At 36.4% G+C, this 24,595-nt stretch overlaps 1 protein-coding gene across 1 annotated transcript in view; it reads right to left on the minus strand.

The window, feature by feature from the left end:
* The window catches only part of NEBL (nebulette), a 352,919-nt gene that overhangs the window by 108,607 nt on the left and 219,717 nt on the right, over positions 1-24,595 (minus strand). The window lies entirely within an intron of this gene.

Consider the following 24,595-nt stretch of genomic DNA (forward strand, 5'->3'; position numbering starts at 1 on the left):
CTTCCAATTCTGCTCATTGTGTCAGTTTTTATAAATTCACTAGTCTTTATATTATAAAATATTCACTCTTTATATATTCCTCAATGTGTACTACATGCTTGGAAATTTTTGGAAAAATAAATTATAACAGTATTTATAATGGAGTATGTGTTATCAATTATATAATTAAAATTATATTTCTCAAAAAAAGCTTTATTGTCAATTTAGGCAATAACAACTCATAATTTGTCAGTTTGGTTATTCAAACCCAGGGTAAATTAACTTTCCGGAAATCATGACATATCATTGTTGGACATAAAAAAATACTTCCTGGTGAATAATGAAACTAATTATAAAATAGAAATTTATTCCAAATACATTATTCTAAGTAGCCTAGAATCATGCTATTTTCTCTTGATGTTGAATCTAGTTTTATCTAATTGCTTTGGCCACACCTAAACTAAAAATTCTGACAAGAAAAATATTCTAAACAGTCAGTAAGTATAGATTATTCTTCAAATTGTTTTTCCATGAGGCCAAAGTTCCACAGAATACTCTAGAGGGGGAAGGGGGTTTCTTAAGCAAACGTGTTTGGAAAAACCTGTATGTTCATCTCTACCCCTGTCACTTAGAGATCCACATGGCATAATGACAAGTTGGAAGCTCCAAGAAGACCCACAATCAAGAAAACTGGTTAGGTTTTATTAATCCAGTATTTCTGAAACATGAAATCCTATTCATCTAATCTAATCTACCTACTTACCTACGTATCATTTTTTAATGATACCCCATGCTCCAGAAAATTAATGTTCTTCTGTGAAGTATTACTTAAGGGAAACATTATCCTACTCTGAAAAAAAAAAGTTGTATTCTAGAATAGTCTTTTCATGAAATGATTTTTGGTATAGGCTAACTTAATGGCATCACATATCCTGTTCACTAACAAAATGCCAAAAAGAAGTCCCCCAGGGTACTGAATTTGGAAACCTTCACTTTTAAAAAAACAACCATGTTATTTTAAACATAGCTATGTAGAGAATTCTACAGGGAATTTCTCCGCACATTATATTTGTTCCATAAGGGAGCAGAATGTGTGAACTCTGTTTCCCTCAAGCCTTCTGCCAAAAGACTGTTCTAATATTCTATAGAAGATCTATTACATTATCTTTATTTGGAAAAGGGGAAAAACAGTTTCTATAAGCTTTTCTAGAAAACTTCCAGAAGCATGGGGAGAAAATTTCACCAGAGCTAGTTGAGATGACTTGTGTCGCTCACGGTGTCATCTAATCCCCATGGGGAATTACCTGCAGTGGACTTCAGCGGCTACTTTTTCTCATTTCCCATCATGTAATACATCCTTATTGACTCTTCACTGTGCTGGAAGAAAATAATCTGTTGAGATTATGCACAGAAGTTCTGAAAGCAAAACCAAACACCATATGCACCGTAAACACACATTTTCCATTTGTGGATTTTAGAGTCAGAATTTTAAAGCCAGAGGGATCCTTAAGAAATCAATCTTACTAAAAGTCCTCTCTTTCACAGAGGACAAAATTAAGACCAAGAGAAGTTAATTATTTGTCTCATCCACAAAGTTACTCAATGGAATACCAGGACCAAAACTTAACCCGAGCTTTATGTTCATTCATCCAAATAAGTCAGGCACTGTGCTTGGTGCTGGGGACGTGATGGTGAATAAAGCATACTCGTACTAAGATAAAACAGGAAATTTGAAAAAAAAAAAAAAAACAAAACATCATTCAAGACATGCTGGATGAACTCCTTAATGGACTGTCTGGCAAGCTACATACATTATTTCTTCTGATTGAATGTATCTCTTTTTCCCCTCTCACCTGTAAGTATGATACAAAAGTCATGTAAAGTTTTCTTTAAAACATTTTAAGCCTTGCACTTTATCACAGCAAATCTCTCTTGTCAGTAGCTCCCAGCTGCAACTTGGAGAATAAGAAGGAAGTTCTTCGTGGATAGCTATCATGTTTCAAAATTCCCTATTTTCCTCTTTATTTTTTTAAACAAAGTTAAATGTTGTGTTTTAATATATATTTGCACCTTGGGGCACCCCAGTAACGGAATATCTGTATAACTAATATCCCTTTTGCTGATCATGTTCTTTGTGTATGTTGTCTACCTCTTACTTTAGTATTCGACCCCATGCCCTGATACAGAATGAGACCAATGTGGGGATCCCATTATTTATGGCAAGACCCTTTACTTCCAGCTATAGCTCTCCCACATCCTCTAGGGCAAATTCTCTACCCTCTCCACCCTCTCTCCACCCTAATTCTCCATAGTTAAAGAAAAAAACCAAATTGCCACAAGTTATTAAAAGCGAAGCACTTAAAAAATAGCAAAGCTTCTTATCAACACAAGATTTGTCAACTATCCAACAAAGGTACACAGTTCCAGGAAAAGCACCTGATAATGAAAGGGTCTTCTCATGTCAAAGGGTAAGACTCTACAACATCAACATACTTGAAAAGGCCAGAAGAGCCCCTATAGCCTAACAGCCTAAAGATAAGGGTTCTGTTGCATATGACAATACAGAAGTCTTTTTTTTTTTTAAAGATTTTATTTATTTGAGAGAGAGAGATAGAGCCACAGCAGAGAGAGAGGGAGAAGCAGAGTTTCCACGAGTGAGGAGCCTGATGCACAGCTCGATCCCAGAACTCTGGGATCATGACCTGAGTCTAAGGTAGATGCTTAACCAACTGAGCCACCCAGGTGCCCCCAGAAGTCTTTAATCTGTTTAGAGTTTGATGTTTTTGTGTAAGCAAATATATTTCCATAGCAACTGCCAAGTCCCAGGGGTGATTCAGGTATTGGGACCGAGCCCCTGGCCAAGGAAACTCCTGTGTACCATCAGCACCAGTCCTGCAGTGCCTCACTGTCTGCAGTGTTCCCCTGTCTGAAGTGCTCCCCTGTCTGCAATGCTCCCTTGTCTGAAGTGCTCCCTTATCTTCAGAGCCCCACTGTCTGCAGTGTCCCCATCTGCAGTGTTCCCTTGTCTGCAGTGCTCCCCTGTCTGCAGTGTCCCCTGTCTGCAGTGTCCCCTGTCTTCAGTGCTCCCTGGTCTGCAATGCTCCCCTGTATGTAGTGCTCCCCTGTATGTAGTGCTCCCCTATATGCAATGCTCCCCTGTCTGCAGTGCTCCCTTGTCTTCACTCCCCACTGTCTGCGGCGGTCCCTTGTCTGCAGAGCTCCTGTCTGCAATGCTCTTAAGGTCACGTGTAGTAAGAATTGCCCAGATTGTGACCAACGTTTCATACTTATTTCACTTTTTCCCCTTTTCTTGATAGTGATAGACCATGTGCTTGTTGCCAACGTGGTGATGAGAGCCTTGCAAATGAAAATCCCTAATAATTAAAATAGATGGAGATTCAGTCCTGAGTTGAGGAAAACTTCCAGGGATAAACTGAAATTTTCCACTTTAAACATTAATTCAACATTTCTTACTGCAAAATATTCCCCCTGAATGGTTAGGTGAGAGAGGAATGAGCTCATCTGACTTGTTTGCCTGTCTTGGCAGTCTTTCATAGACTTGTTTCCAGTTGCCTGAGTTTTTTACATTTTTTTCTCTTTCTTTCTTCTTTCTTTCTTTCCTTTCTGTCTTTCTTTCTTTCTTTCTTTCTTTCTTTCTTTCTTTCTTTCTTTCTTTCTTTCTTCTTTCCTTTCTTTCCTTTCTTTCTTTCTTTCATGACTATCTCCCAGAAGGTTCTTGCTTCTCCGCTGAACTCCTGGTCATTTTACTTTTGCCTCACATAGTTCCTCATGGTTTGGCAACTGTCCAAAAGAGAACTTCACTAGTAGATGAGGGGATGAAATTGTTTCTTCAAACCAGAAATGTAAGCTCTCTCTGGCAATTTGTCTTCTTTATAAAAGATGAGAGCTCCGCTTAATATTAGCCCAATCTATTTTTACAATTTACATTCATTAAGCTCATCTTCCCCTTTTGAATGGCCGTTTCATGACTGTTTGTTAATTAGAAATCAAAAGAATACAAAGCAACCTGAATAATTGTCACCGTTACTAATTATGCCATTAAAATAAGATTTAATAGAATGTTTGGTTTTTTTTAAATTCATATTCCTGTTTTCACATGTAGAGATCCTATTCACAAATGAGAGCCATGCATCTAAACTGGTGTTGGAGGAGAAGAACAAGAAACTGCAAAACGTTTCTGGCACAATTTCCAGGTCGGGTGTGGTTGGGATGCCAAAATCAAAAGTATGTTCCAGATGTACTGACTGGGGCGTTCTCATTCAGGGTCTACATTAACATAAGCATCCAGCAAACTGAAGGACTTTGATTTAATTCTCTGCTTACTTGAGACAGTAGTTCACTATGAACAACAGTGAAGTTCATACAGTCACTTTCACAAGCTTCCCACTGAGAGAAGCCAAAGTTCTGGGTGGCCTCTGTAAGCCTTGTAACCAGAACCAAAGGGTCAGGCACAATCAAACAGCTTGGCTATCCCAGAAAGTATCCCTTTCCTAGAATTTTGTGTGAGATGTGTCAGGAAGAATTGTGAAAGACTTTGAAACTGGCAAAAAAAAAAAAAAAATGCCTCCTGTGTTATCTAGTGTTACCTTCTGGCTAATTTGGCCTTTTGCTGTCTTTGAACCACTTCACAAGACCATAAAATGTTAAAAAACTGATAACAATGCTAATGATGCTTTATCCATACAAATGCAAATTAATTGTGTCCCGGGGAAAAGCAATTGATTACTGGTCCTATCAATAGAGCCTTTTGCTTTATTTCTAAATTCATTTCAGCAATTCCTTATTACTTATTCGCGCGTGTTCTTCAAATTCACCTACGAACCAATCTTAACATCTTATTGGTGCCCTCATTCATTAATGAGTTAAAATCTTTTAAGTGTGTTTATTTTATGTTACATGAGAATCATGATTTCACCATTAAAAAAAATCCTTTAATGGATGCAAATGATTTAATTATCCTCATTGCTTTCCTTCAACATTTGGCAAAAGTAGAAAGGGAAAAGTTATCACCGGACAAAGCACTCGGCTCTCAGCTGTGAAACATAATTGTAAAAATCTTTGGTGTTCATTGAAATTAGCTTTTTGTTTTGTTTTGTCCTCAGGTCTGATCTCGCTTGACTATTGGCAAATGCCACATGTGTGCTTGTATATGTGTACATTCACACACAGCACACACACACACAACACACACATGCGCGTACTCCTATCCACATGCGCGGGAGCAGATTTAATTCACCACAGCTGCCAGTTCCCTCTTGAAAAGCATACAAGGCCTCAATAAATGCAAAGACTTAATTACTTCTCACATCTGGAAAAACTTGAATATGAGAGTGGATTTATTGAAGAAGCTCTTTGCTTGGCTGTCAACACCGTATCAAGAGCCAGAGAGAGCGCGTGGGCTTGATCACTGCTAGCAATTCTTTAACTCTTCAGAGATAGATGTTCTACCAATTAATTCATAACATGTCCCAAGCAGGGAAAAGATTTATGAGTTTTAGGAAAACACCAGGAAGTCAATGATTTTTTAGTCGTTTGTGGAGAAAAGCCTTTTTTGTCATGTTTTCAAGGGGGGAAAAAAATCATATACTGTTTTAAAATGTGGAAATAATGAGGAAATCCTTAAATTCTGGAAATGAAGGGAAGGCTTTGGGGTTTTGGAGCACATTAAAACAGCCCATTAGAACAATAATTTACATAAATACATGCAAAGCTAGACGATTCTGCCCTTTTTTGGAAACAGTGTAATAATGCTCCTAAAAGGGAAGTAGGGAGTTACATGAGCTCATAACGAGAAGATTTAGTAGGAACCAAGCAATGGGCAGATCTCCCCCTAGAGAGGATATTTAAGCCAGGATTAGACAAAGTGATGGGGTTTAGGGAAAGCATCCAAAGCATTTGCAAAGACCCAGAGACAAGAGTTGGAACCAAAAGTTCAATGTCATTGGAGAACACAATGGAGGGAGAAGAGGGCAGCAGAGCAGCAAGGAGACCTACAACTGGGTCCTCAGGGGACAGACCGATGAAGTAAATGGATGGAAATCACTTATCCTAACACAAAAAGCTTAAGCCTGTTTGAACCGTGAATCCTTTACAAACAACACAGTTCCTGGTCAATTAACTGCAGAAACAGCACCTTTACACCTCCTCTAGTCCCTTCATATGCCTTGAATTTAATTTCTACCCCTTCATTTCACCATTAGCCAATTTAAATACACTGTGTATCCGGAATTTATGAAAATTCATAGTGAAGAAATTACTCCCACGTTTGTTGGTTTAATGAAGGGAAATACATGTGTGTTATATATACCCCCAAATAAATGGAATTGATGTTAAACGTGTTTAAAATATAAATTTCACACTTTCACATTTCTATAATTACAAGTTTATTATTGGAATGCATCTATCAGTGCTTTCAACAAAAACCTTAAAGCATCCAATAACTATATCTACATTCACTAAGGATTTGATTTATCCTGAAATCCTGATTTTTTTTTTTTTTTAAGATTTTACTTCTTTGTTTGAGAGAGGGAGATAGCACACAGAGCAAGAGGAGAGGGAGGTGGGGAGGGGAGGAGGGGAAGAAGGAGAGGAAGAAGCAGGCTCTCCCCACAGAGCAGGGAGCCCAACACGGGGCTCAATCCCAGGACCCTGAGATCATGAATTCATCATAGTTGCAAGCCAGAGAAAACAACATAACCGATAATCACAAGTTCAGAACTTCTGAAGCACTAATTTCTGCACCGTATTCCAACTGTTTCCATGGAGTTTCTTCATGTATAACTCAAAATACAACATAATATCAAAATAGGATCATAGTTAAAGCAAAGGTGTAATTAAAACAGTCATATAGTGATGTTTTAAAACATTTGGTACTCTTTGAATAGTGAGAAGTAGTTGAACATATATTGACGGTAATTTCTGAGTACTTTGTCTTCTTTATTATTTAATATGTGTGTGTGTGTGTATGTCTGTCTTCATTTATTTCACCATGCTCCAATATTTTTGTGTGCATTCTATGGTCCAGGCACTATCTTAATCTCCTCAGATAATCAATGAACAAAACCGATAAACATCCCTACCCATTTCTCCCATGTCAATCACATATCCGTTCATCAAATATTGATTGAACATCTACTTTATGCCATGAGCTGTGATAAGCATTGTGTCCCAGGAGTATTTCAGATACTGAATATACATATGAGAGTCAGTATTCAATGGTATAGTCAGTGAAAAATGTGAATTTTCTTAGAATATGATAAAATTTGTTGGGCTTATAAAACCTATGTTTCAAGAAAGCAGCAGGATGTTTTAAAGAACTTCTCTCAATGTTCAATTAATTTTGTAGATGTCAATTTTCTATCCAATTTCCTACTCCATATCTATAGATGGTTTTCTCCAGCCTTCTTTTTTTTTCTCAAATTGTGCATGTGAAATTTTCCTTCATAGCCCCAATGTTTGGCATATTTTTATTTGCTACTAAAGTGGCATCCCTCAGGCAACATCTATCTGTGATGTTTTAACTATTTCAGAAACATTCTCTAGAGCAGCTCTGACTAGTAGAAATACACATATGTGACCTACATATCTAACCTTAAATATTTTGGTTTTCACCTTAAAAAAAGAAATATTTTAATGATATAATTGATTCAGCTCAACTTACCCAGAATATCATTCGAACAGGTAATCAATATGAAAAGTACTGGGATATTTTACATTATTTTATACTAAGTCTCTGAAATCCAATGTATTTTAATCTTACATTTCTAGTACATCTTAATTCAGATGAGATCTTACTGGATAGTGGCTATCATTGCCCAGTATAGCTGTAGTAATATTGTAAGACTGTAAATCATTAGCTCTTTTTCATTTTGATTGTGTATAACTTAAATGTGAAAAAGATACATTTAACATTAAACTTCTTAAGATGAGAATTTCAGAATCCTAATAAGCAAGCAATAAAAACTGCAATTTAATTTCATTTCTAGACCTATTTAAATCAGAGTCCTCTGTATGGGAATGTATTTTATTAAAGGTTTAAATTGTTCTTATAAATAATGAACTAACTCTTTAAATGATGTTTTAATTAACTTCACCAAAGGTATATTTTCAAAATCCTATCTTGTTTCATTAATGAGAATGACATATTTAAAGTCCCAGCAGTTTTCAGGATAAATATTCACTCTTTAATTATCTATCTAATAAATAGATAATTATATGAGTGAATAATAGCTATTCACTCTTTATTTCTCTACCTAACTACAAAAAAGTCCAAATAGTGAAATATCTTCCATTGGTCCTCCCATTTTTAACTCGTATAACCCAATTTAAAACACACCAGCAATTGCTTCTCAGTTGGGCTAGGCAAATCCTTTTTAAACCATGTTATAAAGCAATGTTACAATGACACTTTACTAAAGAGATGACAGATCATTTAAAGAAGCTAAATCTTTTACTGAAATGAGATTTTTTTCCATTAAAAACATTAAATTTGGGGCGCCTGGGTGGCTCAGTGGGTTAAAGCCTCTGCCTTCAGCTCAGGTCATGATCCCGGGGTCCTGGGATTGAACCCCGCATCAGGCTCTCTGCTCAGCAGGGAGCCTGCTTCCCTTCCCCTCTCTCTGCCTGCCTCTCTGTCTACTTGTGATCTCTGCCAAATAAATAAAAAAAATCTTTCTAAAAAAATTTAAATTTTCAAATTCTCAGCAGAAAAGCCCTTGATCAATGAAAGGAAACACAGTATCTCTTATTTCTGTTGCACAGAGGACCCAGCTTCTTTTCTCCAAGGTACCAACAAAAGTGGATATTTTGTAACTACTAAGATCTTCAATAATATCTAAATGCAACGAAGTGCTTTGAGTCAAAAATACTGTTACATGAAGTGATCTACAAGGACTTAAATTATATTTGTGCTATCCCACACCCAAGATCTGCTGAAAATTCTGGAGAAAGTTAAACTCTATATAAAAATGGAAGACAGTCAAGAACTCTTGGAAGCTCCCTAGTTGGTTCTAGGAGAGGGCACGGAACAGTGACCACCATATGCACGGTGACTGTGGACTTTCCATATAGAAGCCTATGTAACCCTCACAACATCCATTTCACAGATCACACACTGGGACCAGGAGTGGAATACTTGTCCGAGTGCTCACACCAAGAGATTCCAACCCAGGTCTGTACTGCTTTAATCTGTGTAAAATCTATGGAAACACTGAATAATAGAACACTCAATGACTTTAATTTCTTTCTGATAATGATATTATTATTTTCTACCATTTTTTTTTTCAATTTCCAACTTCCAAGGTATTATCATTACTGACAGTGACTGAAAGGAAGAGTAATTGTGGTATGGAGACAATCGGATTTCTAAGATTGGCAAAAACAAGAACTCCCCAGGAGCCAGAAGCCATGGTAAAAGCAGGTAATAATGATAGTATTAGGAGCATTCGGGACCTGGCAGGAACATAATTTGAGAAACTTTTCTAATTTTTATTCATTTTTTTACAGGGTTTTTTTTTTTTTCAGTGTTCCAGAATTCATTGTTTATGTACCACACCCAGTGCTCCATGCAATACGTGCCCTCCTTAATACATTAATGGAAAATGCATAAGCAATAGTAAGCTGGAAAATATTTCACAACCATCTCTCCCAGGGAAGAAGGGAAGGGAGGGAGGGAGGGAGGGTGGGTGGGTGGGTGAGAGGTAGGGAGGGAAAGAAGGAGGGAAGAAAGGAAGGAAGGAATGGCTGGCTGACCACAACGGGCTCAGATGAGCTGACAGGAGCCAACAATATGAAACACTGTAATTAACAACAATAAAAGCCTGTATCTCCTAGGATATGGACCAAAGGCTTCCAGTCAACCTGAGAAGCGAATCTTCCAAATTTTAAAATAGACATTTCAAGATACACAGTTATACCCCTAGTGCTAGTCTGTTCTGTATCTGTATGTTGATTAAATCGGGCTAATGAATAAGATTATAAACTTATTCGAACAACACTTTTTCTCTACTGATCACTATGTCCTGAGATCATAAATTCTGTGTTTGTGGCACTCTTAAACACAATTTAAATATATAGAAGATATTGTACACACAAATGAAGGAAAGGGAGTGGAGAATAATTATAAGAAGTAGCATCTACCCTTTCTACAAAGCTGCCTTGACACCCAAAAAGATTTGTTGAGTTTTCTCTTAAAAGGATTCCATAAAAAGGGCACCTGGGTGGCTCAGTCAGAAAGTGTCTGCCTTCGGCTCAGGTCATGATCCCGGGGTCCTGGGATCAAGCCCTGCCTTGGGCACCCTACTCAGCGGGAAGTCTGCTTCTCCCTCTCCCACTCCCCCTACTTGTGTTCCCTCTCTCACTGTCTGTCTGTCTGTCTCTCTCTCTGTCAAACAAATAAATAAAATCTTTAGGGGGGATAAAGGATTCAATAAATAACAATTTAAACAGTATGGAGTTTCTTCAAAATAATAAAAACAGAAATACTGCATGATCTAGCTATTCCACCTCTGGGTATTTTTTTGAAAGAAATAAGAAAAACTTACTCAAAAAGATCTGCACCCCCATGGTCAAGGCAGCATTATTTATAATAGTCAAGATATAATAGTCAAGTTTATATGGAAACTACGTAAGTGTCTATTGACAGATGAATGGAGAAAGAAAAATGTGGTATAGGCATACAATGGAATATTATTCAGCCATAAAAAGGGAGGAATTTTTGCCATAAGTGACAACATGGATGCATCTTGAGGATGTTAGCAATAAAATAAGTAAAATACCAGAGAAAGACAAATACCATATGATCTCACTGTAAGTGGAATCTAAAAAAATTAAAACAAAAACAAAAAATCCACACCAAACCAAGTTCAGATTATTGGCGGTTACCAGAGGCAGGCAGGGGGGAGAGGTGAAATGAGTGAAAGGGATCAGAAAGTATCAATTTCCAGCTCTAAAATAATAAGTCACAGGGATATAATATACAGCATGGTGGCTATAGTTAATAACACTGTATTGTGCTTTTGAAATTTGCTAAGAGAGTAAATCTTAGAAGTTTTCATCACAAGAAAAAAATTTTTTGTAACTCTGTATGGTGATGGATATTAACTAAACTTATTGCAGTGATCATTTCACAGTGTATACAAATATTGAATCATCATATTCTACACCTGAAACTAATATGTTATAGGTCAATTATGCCTCAATAAAAATTTTTTTAAAATACTAAAAATTCAGAAAATTGCAAGTATTTGTTGAAAATAGTGTGATAGTAGTGACTTTTATAGTACTCATTCCCTGATTTACACAAAACTGATAATTTGAAAAAAAAAATGAATTCTCTAGACTTATATGAGAATATTGGGAAAAATTAATCACAAAATATAATGACAATAATAGTCATAGTAAAGAAATGCTGACCTTATAGGCACTCTGAGCTGAAAATTCAAAGTTCATTTAACAAGATCACTTATTTTTTAAATGTATGTGTTCTGGCCCTTTCTTGTAAATCTAACCATTTTTAAAGCATGGGATAGTTACTTTCAAGGTTTTCTATGACAAACTCTCCAATAAAAGTGAACTCCTTAAAGAGTAATCACACTATGAGGGTCTCTTTTGTGTCAAAATTTTTATTTAAGTATAAAGTTTGCCATAAAGGAGGTATTTTTGCTGATATGCATTAACAAAGTAGCAAGGACACCTTTTTTCAAGATTTTAAGTTTGATACCAGACCATTATTATAACCCTATAAAATAATTTTTCTACAGAAATATTGCTACATGTTCATCTGATCAAGTCTGTACCTAGTTCCTCATTTTAAGATTTAAAATCACTATATATGGATTTCCTTTGATAATTCTTTACGATATTTTACTTTACTTTCTCTTGTACAAAGTAGTCATGAGTTAGGGAAACCTCAGATTTTAATTTAATCAGAATAAATAGCTAAATTGTATTATCCTATATTAAAATACTCATATGTATGGATTTTTTAAACTTATTACAATAGCTTTAGATTTGCTTATTAACAAACATTACAAGATTTATTTTTTAAGATTTTATTTATTTATTTGACAGAGAGAGACACAGAGAGAGAGGGAACACAAGAAAGGGGAGTGGGAGAGGTTGAAGCAGGCTTCCTGCTGAGCAGGGAGCCCGAGACAGGGCTTCATCCCAGGACCCTGAGATCATGACCTGAGCAGAAGGCAGCTGCTTAATGAATGAGCCACCCAGGTGCCCCAAGATTTTTTTTTTAAGAGATCATATGTTTGCTGATTAAGTGTGGCTAACTCAAAATACAAATTTCCTAGAAAGGGGTAAATTATCTATATGACAAAACCGAATCTTCTGGGATAGAGTTGCAGAAGACTTTATTAGAAAGAAAATTACATACAGTTTTATGCTTTAACAAGTGTTTTATTTAACTTACCTTTTTAATTATACTTTAAATTCAGTATTTATATATATATAAATATATGTGTATATATATATATACACACATATATATATATTTGTACTTTTCTAAAATACAGCAATAGTGAATGGCCTTTTTAAACAAATCACCTTTGTTTAAATATTCAAAGTTTGAGAGGTTTATGATATAAGGACTAACTAGTTTTCAAAACACCATCAGAAATGTATCTTTCAGAGAACATTCCAGGCTTTTTATGATGTTTCTGTTTCAGAAGCAGGATCAGTGATGGTATTTGGAGCCATGTTTGATGAAGATTATAACTGACTCATGAACTATGTTACAGGAAGGCTTCTGCTCAAGTTCTTTCTATTCTACTAAAAAAAAAAAAAAAAAGCGTGCCCAAGATTATATTCTACACTGAATAGATAACAGAACATTACGCTGTTTTCTAGCCTGGCAAGAACACTATGATGGACCAGGCAAGAATGACTAAAGCACAAAAGAGATTAGAAGCCACTAGCACCTCACTGAATGAACCTTAATCCCAGAACCATCACTGGAAAAAGAGTGAAACCAGGAAGCACGACTTCCAGTGTTTGGAGTGCAGAGAGCAACAGCCACACGAAGAGGAGTCCCCTGATCTGAGTTCGAAACCCCAGTCTGCTAGTGACCTGTCCTGGGGTGGGGAGAGGTGTGTGAGTGTGTCATTTGAAGTCTTTGGTTCTTTATTTTCTCCTTGGTCAAGAATTAGATCAGTCTTCCTGGGTTCTGCAATCGTATGCTACCAACTTGATCCACTAATTGCTTCGAAGATAAGAACATCATCTGTTGACAAATTCTTTTATCAAATCAGTTTGGGTTTTGGTAACAGTAGAAGTGAAGTAAGCTGTACTGGACAGTCGACACTGTGCTAAGCCCCTCACATGTCTCACGGCACATGCCTCAACTCTCTAGAAAGTAAGTACTGCCAGGATCCCCACACTGAAGCTCAAACGTAGAGTAATCTGCTTAAAAGTAACATCAACAGTACTGGACCTGAGATATTCGATCCATTTACGTATGCCCTCACCACATAAACGCATCGTGAGTTTTCAGAACTTTAACGTTATACAGCTGGAATCTACTTTCAAAAACGCCCCTTGCGTTGGACTATAGGTCAGAAACCAAGCAGGTATGAACGGAGAGGTAAGAAAGCATAGGATATTTATAAAACCTATTCCCACATACATCAATTTGTTTGTTATGAAGAAATCGCCTTTAAACAACCACAAGGACATTTTCATAGTCTAGTCTAAAAACTAGAGGATTAACTCAAGGTATCCATCTATATGAAAGTATAAGTGCGTTCCATGTGCACATAAAATAGGGTTGTATTCCCAAGGCACGGGAAATCATCAGTGATGTAGCTATGCTGAGTATGTTCGTGGGTATGTGTTCCAAAATCAATATAAACATCATCAGTGGGAAATTAAATTCTGATAGAGCCAAGAGTATGGCTCTGAAAAGCTTTTAAGCGTTTAGCTCGACAGTGATCTCATGGGGAGTTCAAGCTTGCTTTTCAAGCAATGACACTGTCCAAAGCCCTACAAAGTAGATATTTATCATACCATTCAATCTCCTGCAAAAGTTTCATGGCAGTTTGACTCAGTATGAGAAAATGAAGTTTTCACATCATCACAAATGGGGAAAGAAATTGTTCTCTTAAGCATTTGTCCCTTTCCTTGTCCCACAATTTAATTAACATTCTCTCTCCAGGTTATAATAATAACTTTTCTTAGTCTTCACCCTAATAATATTTTAGTTCTGAAAATATGAATGTGAACATGAAAAGACAAAAATCACTTTTTCAAAATAAACTACATGACTGACAACTCTCTTTTGTGATAGTTCTGTTTAATATTTTCAGTTGTATTAACACCGCCCAAAGGAATGCTGGAGACTGTGGCTTACAAGAAGAGAAAATCAATCAATGGCATTGCTACATTTTAAGTATAAATGTATATTGCCCATGTATCTATGTAGTATTTTCATATAGTTCAGTATTTGAATCAAAATACCCATATGTGAACTACTATGTATAAAGGCCTATGTTAGGCATTGCAAGAAATAGAAAACTGGATAAAATCTAGCCTTTCACAGAGATGAGGCAATTAAAGAGTACACCAAAGCCATCAGAGAATTACAGAGAGCTGTGAGGGTTCGGAAGATAGAAGAAACCAGAAATACCAAGCAGACTCTAATCAAGGAACGCTGCCTTTGATCCGCACGTTATGAAGATGAGTCAGATTTTCCTAAGTGAGAACAGGAAGGATGGCGGACAGAGCACAGGCAAAGACAGCAGAACAGCCAGACGATGGGCCCCATGAGAGATAAGCGCAGTGTGCGTAGAGAGTGGAGTAAGGACGACTCGAAAGGCAGAATAGGATGGCTGCAAATGTCAAGCCAACCATTTTATACATAATTCAATCAGAAATGTTGCATTTTGAAGTCTTAAGCAGAGGAGTGACCTATAAATCCAATATAGAAAAATTAATCTAGTTGCAACAGACTGACAGGAAAGGGGAGAGAATATCAGAAGATTTCTGCAGAAGAGCCCACGTCAAAAATAAAGACGGAGACCGGGGTCATGAAGTTGCCAGAGATAGAGATTTGAGAGACACTAGAAAGATGTAGGCAGAACGACAGAGAAGATAGGAAGAACGAGAGGCCGTTCTAAGGTATTTTGAGTTGGTTAAAGTCGAAGGTGGAGTTGTTCCGGGGGAGGCCACCATCAGTTAGGTGCCCACGGTGGTCAGATTCGGGCACAGGCTCAGCTCAGGGACCCCGGTCTGAGCTCAGGGAGCCACAGGCAAATGGTGGAGAAAAAGCAAAGAGGACAAGTTTCAAAGGCATCGCCTGAAGAGTGGCGAAGTGTCGTCCAAAGGCACTGCTGAAGTTTCGTGCTGTACCTAAGAAAAACGGAGTTTTTTCGCGCTTCAAACAAGGTCCCCTGCGAGACAAGGACAAATGCTCTCTTTTCTGTTCTCTTACCAATTCTCAAAAATGAGACGACTTTGTTTTAATGGAATGTTTCATTAAAAATATTTCTTGAGAATCCATTCTGAGCTAGGAACTTAGAATACAAACAAATTTATTATCTTCCCAAAAAGGTGCTTTTAAAACTGTTTACATATTCTCGTCTGTTTGTAAAAATGTCAGATGTGCACGGTTTACTGGAAATAGCAAAAAGCATCAAAACCAAGTGTTTCAAATACTGCATCAGGAATTGCTGTTGAAATTTAGCAAATGCTTTTTCAGCAGTAGATGGCTTTTCTTATCTGACTTATTTGAGCATATTAACTTCATGATATTAATAGATCTCTTAATATCTAACCATCTTTGTAATCTTGGGTAAAATACTACTTGCTTTTGGTAGATTATTCCTTGAATGAATGTGATTTCAGGGTGGCTCAGTCAATTGAGTGTCTGACTCTTGATTTCAGCTCAGGTCAAGATCTCAGGGTCATGAGATCGAGCCCCATATCCAGTCCAGCGTGGAGCCTGCTTAACATTCTCTCTTTCCCTCTCCATCTGCCCTGTCCCCTGCATACTCTCTCTAAAAAAAATGAATATGATTTCATAACATTTGCTTATATAATGATATATAATGTATGTAATAATGCACATTTATATTCATGCCTAGAGTCATTTATGTTCCTGAACTGGAATTTTCTTTGGAGGTTATTTCCTTCTTTGGTTTCTATGTCAATTTATGTACCTTCAGAATGGCTTTTCCCTGAAAATAAGACAGACTCAATGATAAAGCTACATTAGTCATGCCAATAAAGTTATCTGTGTGAACCACGTTCAGGTCCCTGTGAATCACATGACCTGGTATCTGGCCATAGCTCATTAGACTAGGAGCAGACCCTGCACTTGGGGAGAGGAAGTGCACTGGCCAGCCAGTGACTAATAAGAATATGTTTTGTGAGTTTGAATGAGGAGACACTTCGCTGTAGACAATCAGATGCTGGGGCTCTAATACCAGGTAGACTCAGGCAGGTGGCTGTTTTTTAATCAGATGCCAAGAAGCAGGCTAGGAAACACTGTGTTCAGAGAAAAACAGAGACAAAGAACCATACCAACCCTCAAAGGGATGGTGATTTGCTTTCTATGACTTCCCAATTCCCATGAAGTCCAACCATCCCTGTTGGAATTGTTTTCCCATATCTTTCCTATATACCCTTTTTTAATTTTAGCCCTTCCTTAGAATCAAACATCCCTAAGACAGTATTAGGGACAGGACCCTGTTAGAAAGGTAACTATTACATAATATTTTTCAACGTTTTCCTTGGTTATTGCTTTGCTCAGCTTTTCTAATTCCTCTAGCACTGATTTTGGAAGTCTACATATTTCTTTTAAAAATCCATTTCCTTTATATTTTCAAGATTTATTACCATAATGTCCTCTTGTAGGTTTTTAATTTAATGATAATCTAATCAGATTATGAGCTAGAAGACGGAACTACACATCCTAGGAAGATGTTCAAAACTTGAAAGGAATGTATGAGAGGGTAAAAATAATGAAAATGAGGATTTTAAATGATCAAGACAACTTTAATAAGAGTTAATATACACTGATGATTCTAGCTCTCAACATTTACTTTTTATATATTTTCTTAATAAAAGTTCTTTATAGAACAGAGCAAGGATCTAATAAATGGAAATATATGAACTTATCATTACAATAATATTTCACCAAAAAATTCTTTTTAGACAGTTACATATACAAAGCACCAGGCATTGAAAATATTAAAATTGGTGCTTTAAATTGGTTCTGCAAACTAACAGAATGTATTTATATCCAGAGAGTAAATGAACATTCTTTTAAAAACATAGTAACTAAAACTCATTTCCAAATGTTATCATAACTTATCACTTAGTTATATAGCATAGTAAGACATAAAAGACTGTCTTTCTATGATAAATCCTGATTAACTAAGTCATCCCTTATTTCAGAAATAGCTAGCCTTTTATTTCCTACATGAGAAGTGAAACATAATGAATCACCAGGTGATTAGCCAGTCATCTAGTTTGACAAGATGTTTGATGAGTACACATCACCAAACATCAGAATTCTGAAACGACAGGTAAGAACTGTTACTTATGGAGTTCCAAGTTTCTTAGTCTATGCAACCCTGAAATGTAACTATACTGGAACAGCAACAAAGGAGGGGTGGAACTAGACGGAAAATCCATTTTATTTTTCTTAATGCTTTATTTATTTATTTGAAAGAGAGAATGAGAGACCGAGTGAGCACAAGCAGTGGGGAAGGGCAGAGGCAGAGGGAGAAGCAGACCCACTGAGCAGGGAACCTGATGCGGAACTCAATCCCAGGACCCTGAGCTGAAAGCAGATGCTTAACTGACTGAGCCAGCCGGGCGCCCCAGAAAATCCATAAAAAATTTAAAATGTAGGAATATCTAGAGTCGTCTGAAATCCTTCTCAGGCAGCTCCGAAGAAAACAATTCAACTTTCATATCCTCCTGAAAATCTTCTAACCTTGTTAGGGATAAAATGTGTCCCCATTTGAAGCTCCTTAAAGCAACAGCCTGTTTTACTCTCCGCCACTAGAGTGACAGCGTGGTGATATTTAAAACAGGATATATGCATTTTGTACTGAATTGACTTGCAAGAAAAAAGATTAGAATGTCAACTAATATTTTTTAGTCAAAATTTAAGAAAAAAAACTTTCTGATTTATGGATCTACAGGAGCATGTGTGTGTAATTTATAAGTAAATATAAAATACACTGGAGAATGATCTCAGGCTTTTACTTACTGAGAGGAATGGCGGAGTAAAAAAATGATGAATATAGTACTCTAAATTATCAACCTCCTGATGACAGAAACTACCCTCGTTTACCCTAATAATCCAATGTGTACATAGAACGGAACTGATAAGAGCACTAACATTTTACAAAATTAAAAATCAGCTTGTGAATCCAAAGTCTACTCTTTTGTTGTCTCCCAGCACAGACACACATGCAAAATTGCCCTCAAAATGTTACCAGCCAAAACACTCACCTATAATGGTCACTAATGTAATTTCACACTGGCCTGATACATTTCATTCACTTCTCTCTTCAAAATGTCCTCTCCACCATTTCTCCAAGGGAACAAATGTATAATGGCGATGAAGCTTTCCTCTTTCCTACTGATATGTCCATGGATGTCACAGCCAAAATAAACGGTGGGCTGTGTGTCCCTGAGCTGGTTGGCAGTTTGAGGCAGTTCAGAAAATGCCTATTTTATTTACTTCTGAATGCACATCAAGCTCCAAATTAGGATAACTTCAGCCACCCATCACTCCGTATCGCATCTCTCATCTCTAACTAGGAATTTGGAAAGATTTGGATCTGGGAAAGGCTAGAAAAAAAATCAAGGTAGTTATGCAAATTTTGATATAAACAAACTTGCAGGGAGGATGTCCAGCCAACAGGAAAGGAAGCTCCCTCTGAACATCGTATAAAATGCGTGAGCAACAAACATATCTATAAAACGAATGTGTTTTTCTGTCTCACACTGGCCCTTTCCACATTTACTCTTTCATTTTTCAAAACCCTTCTTTATGTAGATGCTGAGATCTTATGATTAACATTTGAAGGGGAAAAAAAAAAAGAAAAATATTTTTTAACTCCACCCTCTTACAACCTGGTATAAACAATTTCATTATGTTAAAAGAAAGGTGATACTATAAATGGAATTTAATATGACCATCAAGGAAATGAGGACAATCATTTCTGTTAATGTATTAATAATATAATAGAATCCAAACCGATCTGCACAGAACACAATGAGCACAGTGGTTAAGACACAGGTACCAGGGTTAAACGCCACATTAGAATCCAAGCTCCAACATTTACCAGCTCTGGGTCGCTAGTCAAATTATTTAACTTCTGGGAGCCGAGCATCCCTCATCAGTAATACTGAAATAATGAAGATCACATCCCTAGCTGGATTTTATGACAACTAACGAAGATCATGTATTTAAAGCACTTTGATCAATGCACTTAAGTACGTGCTTAATAAATACTTAATATTATTTCCACTCTCTCAAAACTGTTTCCACTTAACACAATCATAATAAAGCAAAAGACTATGCATTTAAAAATTCTGGAAATAACTGAACAAAATAATATCATATTACTGGGAGTCAGTACTCGGGTTCTCCAAGTGTTCTAAAATGCCTACATTATCACTAAAAATAAACTAAATCACATGTTATTTTCAATATTCAAAACTCAGAAAATATTTCGTGGCAAGAGAAGACATCCAACCTGGATCTAGGTCCTTGCTAAGAGATCCATGTTTTCTGAGAAAACCATATCTTTATGAAAAAAATCATGCGATGTATTGATTGAGAACATGGGTTCCAGTCCCACTGCTGCCCCCCTGGGTGATGTTGGATGAGTCTGAACAACCTCTGTAAGCCCTGCTTCCCTTCTTTGCAAAATAAAATAATAAATGTAGCTCACCCATGGGGTATCTTTAAAAATGCCTCCATTTCACACTTTCTGTTTTTCTAAACACAGAAATAATGTCACCACGATTTTTTTTAAAAGAAGATTTTTTTTTTTTTAACACATACTATAAAGCCTTTATTATTAGAACTGTGTGCTACTGCAGCATTCACACATAGAATGGGATCAATGGTCCAGAGACAGACCCCAAGTTCACATGATACAGGGCATTCCAGTCAGTGTGGAAAAGGAAGATGCCTTAATAAATAATGTTAGAACAATAGGGGAAACAAGCATCATTAGATCCCCTTCTCAAGTCCCACACCAAGGTAAATTCTAAATGATTTCTAAATGTAAAATATGAAGCTGGGGTAGATCACATGGAGGGGTTACTTTATAACCTGGGAAACCATTCCTAACTCAAAATCCAGAACCAACAGAGAAAAGAATGACCATATAAACACAAATAATAATCTAAAATTTGCACATAAAAACACTATAAGCAAAACAGTGGGCAGGAGCAGATAGTAATTGCAATGGATTATGAAGGAATAACAGCCCCAACAAAAGGAACTTTTTAAAAATTCAGAAGGAAAGATCAACAACTCAATATGGACAAAAACTGAACATACAGTTCACAGAAAAAGAAATGCAAATGGCCCTCAGCTTTGGAAAAGATGCTCTACTTTGCTAATGACAAGAAAAATACAAATTCAAACATGAAGCCTCATTTTTACCTTTCAAATTAGCAAAAACTCCAAAAGTGTACAAAATAGTCTGATGGTGAGACTGTGGAGAAATTGGCCATCTTGTATATTACTGTTGGGAACACAAAATTATTCAATTCTGATGGCAGTAAACTTTGCAGTATCTAGAAAAATTACAGATGCATTTACTCTTTGACCCATCAGTTCCTCTTATAAAAAAACAACTCCCAAAAGTACTGGCAAAAAATATGAGATGATATATGTACAAGACTATTCATTACAAGACTAATAACAGCAAAAGACTGTAAATAACCCAAATGTCCAACAACTAGGGACTGGTTAAATAAACTATAGCATTGCCACAAAAAAGAGTTATCTAATCCATAAGACAGATCCCCATATACTCCTATGGCATGCTTTCCAGAATATCTCAAGAAAGGAAAAAAGCACAGTACAGAAGAGTGTGTACTGAATGTTAGTTTCCATTTGGGTTGGAAAGAGAATACAGGCTATAGAAACACAGCTACTTACATATTTTTTTAAATAAAGAATAAATCAAGACTAATAAAAAGGAACAAACAGAACAATTTTTATGAAAAAGGAAGAAGTGGGGTTAAAAGTGAGATCTCTTCCAATATACTTCACTTCATATTTTGATTTTGGAAAATCATGCAAACATTTTATACAGTTAGTATTGCATTAATAACTCAAGAAGACAAAAATAAAACACCCTCTAAAGTTCAAAATCAAACTGAATAAATGGACCTAACTTTACATCAGTTTAAGTAGCATAACTTCAGAGAAAATAATTTTTTTAGCATTTTGCCTGCTGCATTCACTCTATTTGGTTATTTTGTAAATAATGTGTTTTTCTCTTTCAAAAAAAAAATGTGTTTGACTAGCTCTGTCCATTGAAGATGTCTAGAAGTAATGACAACCCAGTAAAAACCGGTAATCAAAATATTTAAAAAAAACTCTTTTCCATCTATCTTCATGCACAATCTGAGTTTGCACCTTCTTTTAATTCAGGAAACAAATGTCAAGATTTTATGTAAGCTGTTAAGAGAATGCACAGTCATGCTGATCCACAGCAAAGTTTTCAGGTCTAAGGTTAAATTAGAAAAATAAATCAATCTTGAGAAATTACAAAGTGGGAAGTATCACAATTCCAGATGTCAAGCTATACTACAAAGCTGTAGCAATCAAAACAGTATGGTACTGGCTCAAAAACAGACAAAAAGGTCAATGGAACAGAATAGAGAGCCCAGAAATAAATCTGTGTTCATTCGGTCACTTAATCTATGATGAAGGAGGCAAGAAGATACAATTGGGAAAATACAGTCTCTTCAACAAATGGTGCTGGGAAAACCAAATGGCCACATGCAAAAGAATGAAACTGGACCACTTTTTTTACACCTTACACAAAAATATATTCAGAGTGGATTAACGACCTAAATGTGAGGCCTGAAACAATAAAACTCCTTAAAGAAAACAGACAGTTATCTCTGGGACATTGGCCTTACCAACATTTTTCTAGATGTCTCCTCAGGCAAGGAAAACAGAAGTAAAAATAAATCATTGGGAATACAACAAAATAAAACACTTTTGCCAGCAAAGAAAACCATCAACAAAACAAAAAAGCAGCCTACTCACTGGGAGAAGATATTTATTTACCAATGATACACCCAACATCCAAAACATATAAAGAACTAATACAACTTAACAATAAAGAAATAAATAATCCAATTAAAAATGGGCAGAGGACCTGAATAGACATTTTTCCAAAGAAGTACAGATGGCCATGAGAAGATGTTCAGCATCACTAACCATCAGGGAAATGAAAATCAAAACTACAATGAGATATCACCTTATACATGTACAAGTACAAGAGATACACCTTATACATACAGAATGGTTTGTATCAAAATCACAAAAAATAACGATTGTTGGCAAGATTGTGGAGAAAAGAGAATACTTGTGGACTACTGGTAGGAGGGTAAATTCTTACAAACACTATGGAAAACAGTTGGGAGGAGCAAGATGGAGGAGGAGTGGGCAACCTAATCAATACAGACATTAGTAATATGTCAGAACTAGAGTTCAGAATGATGATTATCAAGGTGCTAGCTGGGCTTGAAAAAACCATGGAAATACTAGAGAATCCCTTTCTGGAGAAATAAAAGAACTAAAATCTAACCAAGCTGAAATTTTTAAAAAGCTATTAATGAGGTGCAGTAAAAAATGGAGGCTCTTACTGCTAGGATAAATGAGTCAGAAGAGAGAATTAGTGATATAGAAGACAAAATGATAGAGAATAAAGAAGCTGAGAAAAGGAGAGACAAACAACTATTGGACCACAAGGGGAGAATTCGAGAGATAAATGATAACAAAAGACAAAACAATATTAGAATAATTGGGATTCCAGAAGAAGAAGAAAGAGAGAGGGGGGCAGAAGGTATATTGGAGCGAGTTATAGCAGAGAATTTCCCTAATTTGGCAAAGGGGAAAAGCATCAAAATCCAGGAGGCACAGAGAACCCCAAAATCAATAAAAATAGGTCCACACCTTATCATCTAATAGTAAAACTTACAAGTCTCAGAAACAAAAAGAAAATCCTGAAAGCAGCTCGGGACAAGAGGTCTATAACATACAATGGTAGAAATATTAGGTAGGCAGCAGACCTATCCACAGGGACCTGGCAGGCCAGAAAGGCCTGACAGGATATATTCAGAGCACTAAATATGCAGCCAAAAATACTATATCCAGCTAGGCTGTCACTGAAAATATAAGGAGACATGAAAAGCTTCTAGGACAAACAAAAACTAAAAGAATTTGCAAATACCAAACCAGTCCTACAGGAAATATTGAAAGGGGTTCTCTAAGCAAAGAGAGAGCCTACAAGTAGTAAGCCAGAAAGGAACAGAGACAATATACAGTAACAATCACCTTACAGGCAATACAATGGCACTAAATTCATATCTTTCAGTAGTTACCCTGAATGCAAAATGGCTAAATGCCCCCAATCAAAAGATACACGGTATCAGAATGGATTAAAAAAAAACAAAACAAAACAAAACAAAACAAAACAAGACCCACTGATATGCTTCTGCAAAAAACTCATTTTAGATCCAAAGACACCTCCAGATTTAAAGTGAGTGGGTGGAAAACAATTTACCATGCTAATGGACATCAAAAGAAAGTTGGGGTGGCAATCCTTAAGATAAATTAGATTTTAAGCCAAAGACAATAATAAGAGATGAGGAAGGACATGATATCATACTTAAAGGTCTGTCCAGCAAGAAGATCAAACAATTTTAAATATCTATGTCCCTAACATTGGAGAAGCCAATTATATAAACCAATTAATAACAAAATCAAAGAAACACATCAATAATACACTAATAGTAGTAATATAATACAATAATAGTAGAGGACTTTAACATACCCCTCACTGAAATGGACAGATCATCTAAGCAAAAGATCAACAAGGAAGCAAAGGCTTTAAATGACACACTGGACCAGATGGCCATCACAGATACATTCAGAACATTCTATCCCAAAGCAACAGAATACACATTCTTGTCTAGTGCACATGGAGCATTCTCCAGAATAGATCACATTCTGGGTCACAAATCAGGTCTCAACCAGTACCAAAAGGATCATTCCCTGTATATTTTCAGACCACAATGCTTTGAAACTAGAACTCAATCACAAGAGGAAAGTTGGAAAGAACTCAAATACATGGAGGCTAAAGAGCATCCTACTAAAGAATGAATGGGTCAACCAGGAAATTAAAGAAGAATTGAAAAAATTCGTGAAAACAAATGAAAAGGAAAACACAGCTGTTCAAAATCTTGGAGACTCAGCAAAGGCGGTCCTGAGGGGAAAGTATATAGCAATACAAGCCTTCTCAAGAAACAAGAAATGTCTCAAATACACAACCTAACCATACACCTAAAGGAGCTAGAAAAAGAACAACAA

This window comes from Martes martes (assembly GCF_963455335.1).
Source record: "Martes martes genome assembly, chromosome: 8".
Classification (NCBI taxonomy): Eukaryota; Metazoa; Chordata; class Mammalia; order Carnivora; family Mustelidae; genus Martes; species Martes martes.